Here is a 6,622-nt window from a genome sequence, read left to right as displayed (position 1 = left end):
CGTTTTATTTAACTAAATAATGACAGTACTTTCTTGAACTTTATTATATGACAGTAGCTACTTTAACCTTATTGTAATTAAAGTTAATAAATGATTATGAATTTCATTAATCTACTGTAGCAGACTACTGAAATATAAAAGATTTCAGATTTTAGATTTCACAGTATCGAGATATATATTGTGTATCGCCTAAAAATATTGTGGTATTGTTTTAAAGCCATATCGTCCAGCCCTACTTGCCTCCATTTCAAAACACTGGCACTGGCCCACAAGGCAGTGAAGGGAACTGCGCTTTCCTACTTCCAAGCCATTGCAAAACCCCACAACTCAGTCTGATCATTGCACTCCTATTTCCTGTCTGAAAAATCAGAGATACCCCTTTCAAACCACTTTGGGTTTTTTTTTTTTTAGAATTTTAAGAACATTTAAAAAGTCAAAATATAATAATAATAAAGGGTTAATTTCCACCTCACTGCTCATGGCCTTTAATTGAGTATCTTGGGAATCACATCCCCTTCCCCCAAAATAAAATAAAAAGCATGTTTTTATTTATGACATATGCTACACTGTATACCTGCATAGATGCAACAATACACAAGTGTCGTTTCGGAGTTGTGCCCTTGGGTTTCCAAACCTAATGTAATTAGGAATGCAGCCATCTCACCCAGTGAGGTCATGGCATTAAATGGTAAAGTACTTGGACTTAACAACACTGTGCTCGGTGTTGTTTGCTTTCAGTGACACCAAAACCTTTCTAATTAACTAGTCCTCTGAATACTGTGCCACTACTGATTAGACACAGAAAGAGCAACCCATTCAACAGTGATCCTAAATTGACAAATTTAACACACCAATCATGTTGCTGTGACCGTGCTTTATGCTCTTTCTAACCCTAATCATTAGCAAGCGGCAAAACGGAGAAGCTGTATGAGTTGTGTATACTTAAGCCGATAAGCCGATAATTACTGCCCACTGTTCTCTTTGTGTTATTGATAGACTACATTGGCCCATAAATGGGATAAAGGTCAGGGTGTAACAATTGGCATTCATTTTCTTTTTACACTAATGGACATCAATAGAGACTGTGTACTGCTTTAAATGGCAAAACAATTTAATGATGTGTTGTAAAAAAAAAAATAATGATCATAACTAAGGGAGAATCTACTTTAATGACAGTCATGTACATGCTGAAACCTTGTTATTGTGTTTCCATCACAGAAAAACTGCAAGCAATGATCCACTGCTCTAAAAGCAGCAGCAAAGTTTTAAACAGGGCCGGATTTACCTGTTGGGAGGCCCGGGAGTGTGGACCCTTTTGACCCCCCTTCCCACACACTCTTTTTGCATTGTTTATCAGGATGCATTTAGATTCTATTGAGGAACAAAGCATATTGCTGTCTATATTATGCGGCTTCATTACACCTCACCTTTAGCTGCAGAAACCAATGAGTATGCTTATTCTGGAATACAACTCTGTTCAAGGTTTGCTGCGTGTTGGTTAGTTAACAAATGAAGTTAATTAAAAATTTTTTTAAAAGACTGACAGTAGTTGACGGTGTAACTTTGTAATGACACACCTTAGAAGAAAACCGCACATGCACAGTGGTAATATCACCGTTCTCACAGGATCCAAGCATTGCCAGTTTACAAGGCGACAGAGGGGGTTGCATTTTCAAAAGATTACACTCTGGAACCCAGTTTCAAAAGTTTGCTTTTTCAGGCCTCCAAAATGTCGCTGTCGTGTGAACAAAAGGCCACACTGCAACAACAGTTCAGCATTTCATGCAAGAACCATTGCTGTGTAAACCACTCCTAAGTCTTGATAAATACAAAAGTTATTTACAAACCATCAAAGCCCTTAAGAGAGCTCCTACTGTGAAAAACAGTATCAGGGGGGATTAGGGGTGAGAACTTTTAAGAGGCTTAAGAGTTTCTTAAACAGATGAGAAAATCTAAAAAATTTAATACGTAATAGAAATATTTTCCAAACACTGAAAGACAGTGAGTAAATGAAATGCTACAGATTAGATGGTGCAGGAATAATTTTGAGATCGATCTCATTTGAGATGCGCTGACATCTCCCAACCAATGCAGTAATATTATAATGCCAGATATTAAAGTATAACAACACTAAAATATTTGCCACTGGAAAAATTCAACAGTGCAGCAGTGAGATCACACCTAAAGCCCTTTTACAGTGTCAAATTGTGGCACTTTTCATTGTGACACTTTATTTCATTTCCACCGGGTATCCACACTTTGCAGGCTCACAAAAGCACGTCTGTGACAACTAATCACATCTGTTATATGAATGCATCACACCTGGCAACGGGGTCAACCACACCTCCTCACTAAGATGAAAGTTTCTGCCCCTCTTTGCTTAGATTTGCTCTGAAAATGGAATCACTCCTAAGCTAAGAAGCTAAGATAGTAATTTTTAGGCTAAATTACGAGCTCTCCGAGAGTATTCTCAGAGTATTTGTGAATATGGCCTCTGGAGCCACCTTAAGTGCCCCATCACCTTGATGATGGCACAGGCACAGATGTCAATTTTGCAGGTGTTGATACTTGTTGGTTCTAAGAGAAATTTCTTCCAAAAATACGAGAATTGCTAGTTCTCTGAAGAAAATATAACTGCAGTGTGATGAATCAAGAACCTTTAATACATGAGCTCATGGAGAGAAGACACACATTAGTTCTCTCCTGACAATGAACTGACTTATATTATATACCTCATCTTCCACTACCACCACAAGGAACAAGATCTTAATGAACATTCCACATGAACAATAAAACAGTACACCACTAAACTGACAGAAAAATACAGTACCCATTTAGGGCAAACAGATAACCAAAAAGTGATAAACACCACCAGGTGGGAACATCTCAAAAGGACAATCACTGCACCATAGAATCTTATAGACAGGATGTACAGCTGCTCCTATCACAGAGAGACTTGCCTAAAAATCTCCCACATGGTGATAGACAGTGGGGGCATGTGGCTATGAGTCATAAATAGGAATAAAGAATCAAGATCAAGTCACCAGTTTACAAATGCTCTTCCTGCTTAAGCTGGTAATTGGCCATGTAGAGGTTTTCGAGGCACCAGGCACCATGCATCCATCTCTGCATCCATATCTACACAGTGGTGGACAAAGAATGCAACTCTCTTACTTGAGTCAAAGTAGGTCTACTCCTGGTCAAATAATACTCCACTACAAGTAAAAGTTGCTCAGATGAATCATTACACAAGTTAAAGTACTGGAGTACTTACTTTTAAAACTACTTCAAAGTACTTGTTTTATTTAAACACAAGTATATTGTCACAATACATTTACATCATACGGACTCTAAAATAATCATTGAATGCACTGACTTGCCTGTAGAATCTGTAGAATGAAATCTTGTTGAGTATGCTGCAAAGCCTAAATTAATGTCACAGAAACATAAATTGACAAAAGGACCACCACCATCATTTTAATTATTTGTCATTTCCTCACAATTTCTAAGGAACAGAGATAACATTTGTTAAACTTCCTGTGAATGGAATCCTATAAATCAAATTTCCACATGTATGTTGGATATACAGATCAGTTCTTAAGTAAACGCATTTCATTATTGTCCACCACTGTAACTACATCAGAGTCTTGGTAGAGGAATCAAACACGCTGCCATCTCTGCCCCACTAGTATCCTGCTATTGTACGGGCATTGGAACTTGAACCAAGTCAAGTTGCCCTTACAGTTGACGTCCATCTCTATGAAAACACGGATGCTTCACACACATCTTCACCCCTGCAGCACAGAACACCTCTGCAATCAGCACAGTTTCAAGATTAGTGTCACCAGTTCAGTATCAGTCTGGAGCCTGTTTTGGGATACCTCTATCGACATCATCAGTGACATGAATTAATTCACTGACTCTGTGGTGGATTTAATTTCCAAAACAACAGAAGCAACTGAACCCAAAACTGGTGTTAAATCATTGCACAACCAGAAACCATGGATTACAAGAACCATCTGGGGTTGTCATAAATACTCGCACTGCATGGACAATTATGAAGCAGCAGCCTGGGGCCGGCTGTAGGCATGGGCAGGGGTGGGCTCAGCCCACCCAAACTTCCATCTTGTCCACCCAATCAAAAGTTAAGGAAAAAACATTTATCCAATGGAAAAATAGAACAGACTACACCAGTATCGTTTCTTACTGATGATTGGGTGGGCAGCCTACAGCCCGCCTCCAAAATTTGCCAACTGTTATTATGAATCCCACTTGATATCACACAAGACTCGCCCTATTCCGTCAGTGATTGGTTGTCATCGTTATTTTTTTTGTGTTCTCTAAGCTTAACTCAAATAGTTAGCTGACCTACCTCACATAGCCACCCTGTCTGTTTATTGTCGACTGTCTTTGAACTGCGGGGAAATATATAACCCTCCTCGGTCTCTGCTGCACCTGTCGGGGTCTCTGTTCAGCAGCACCGCCCTTCCACTCTCATCAGTATTCTATGTCTTTTTAATGTGTTCACCGGCAAGACGAACACAAGCACATTAATACTAGACATCCACTGAACGAAAGGAAAAAGCAAGCTAGATAAATAATTATTGTCTCTTGTGTGATGTAATTAAATAGATAAAACCGTACATTCATCGCGGCTCACTCCCTCTCTCTGGCTGTACAGTTAACCTGGGCATGGCGGGAGGACGGCCGAGCACTTGTCTGCCTGTCTTGAAGGTGCAGCTGCAGCAACAGCACTGTCTCTGGGGCTGGGCTCCTGTACAGCAGCTGGCCTGGTGCAGCGGCTGCCCCAGGAGCCCTCCCACCAATAGGGGTTTGCCTTTTTAAGATATAAATTGCAGGATGTTTTTAGAAAGTTCACATATTCGCTCAGTTTAGAAACTCTGTGCTGCTAGGGAAAACTCATAGTTATAGTAGAAGTTAGGATCTACAAACAAAAACAATAAAAACATTTTGCAAAAAAAAATTAGAGATCAATAAAGAGATTCCTATTCTTAAATAAACCCTAAAACCATTTTTTTCAGTGTCATCAGGACTACAATTCAAATTGGCAGCCTTCAGGCCACTATTCGGCTTCGCTATCATCCTACTGTACATACCGACCAAGTTGCCCACCTGTTATTTCAACCAGCCCACCCTAATATTTCCCCTAAGTGTGTATGACTACATGTGACAAATAAATGAATTGATTTATTGCTTGTGGTGCATATTACCAATTTTGAACCAGCACAATCTTATTGCACATGATGATCACAGGCAATGACTTAACTTCCACTGGGGAAACCAGCCCTATGCCTCGTCTGCTTGTTTTTCCAGTCTGTTTTAACTGATGAGACACCTAAAGACCATTGTCTGAAAGGTTTGTTGTTGGTGTTTATTACATAATAGGGGTGCACGATAATATGGGCGCGTCATCGGTATTGTCTTTAAAATGAAATATCAGAATCGGCCAAAATGCTGATTTCTGTTGATAAGACAAACCTTTTTTTTTTTTAAAAAAATTAACATGTACCCTGCTGTTGTGCCATCATAATAAGAGTATGCATAATACGATGTTAATTCCACAACAGAAATGACTTCATGATCACTAAAATGAAAAGAATGGGGAAAAATGTGGATATATTGATATTGATTATCAGCCAAATTAGTTGTTATATAATCTGCATATCTGATATCAGCAAAAAAAAAAATAATAATAATACTGTGCACCCCTCATGAATAAATGGAATAATTACAAGCAATATTTTCACCTATGTCATCAAGATACAGTATGAAACTGGGCGTGACTTATTGCAGATGGGTAGATTTCATTTTGTGTTTTACAGATTTTTTCCATTTTTTTGATTATACCTGCACTTGTATGTCATGAGGCTAATGAGAAAATAAGATAATCAATTTCTGTATCAGGGGAGGGAAAATTTAGGAATCTCACAATTTGATTTAGAATCTGTTCTCAATGCAAAGCCAATTCTTAATTCAATAAAAAGAAAGGAGGGCATTAGCTTCATTAGTTTCTCATTATGTGATAAACAGGAAGAAAAGCAGAAAAAGAGTGCTCGAGAGCATGTGAATCAGGTTTAAACAAAATACTGCACTTTTGTCTTGCAAAACAAATTATCCACGTATTAAATCAAATATGCGCTTCATCCGGGCACCATGCCCTCACAGTCGAGTACCGCCTTTTTAATTTCTTTAAAATAGCATTATTAACGACAAAAATTGATTTTCTGTGAATCACAAAAGATAAGGACTTCTGTGAATCCATTTCTCTCCCACCCTTAATTGTTATTTATTAACTCATAATCACTACAATTTTAGCCAACACAATTTAATAAAATACGCTACACAGAATTTTACACAGCATTTGCGTGTCTTTATTTCTTTAACAACTGTTTTTGTGCCTCTGCTCAATTTGCCTCTCTTATTTTGGCTGCAGCAATGTCATTTTTAGATTTATCAATGTGTGCAAAACCCAACAGATGCTCATACTTCCTGCACAACAGAGACAGAAGCAGTACATTGAGCCATGTTTTACATGTATTGCATCAATTTTTTGTCTTCCTTAACCAGATGGCTGAAATACGAATGGGATGCAGTACATCCA

This window comes from Plectropomus leopardus, chromosome 5 (assembly GCF_026936395.1).
Source record: "Plectropomus leopardus strain MGB_pleo_1.0 chromosome 5, ASM2693639v1, whole genome shotgun sequence".
NCBI lineage: Eukaryota > Metazoa > Chordata > Actinopteri > Perciformes > Serranidae > Plectropomus > Plectropomus leopardus.
This window is presented reverse-complemented; position numbering follows the sequence as displayed.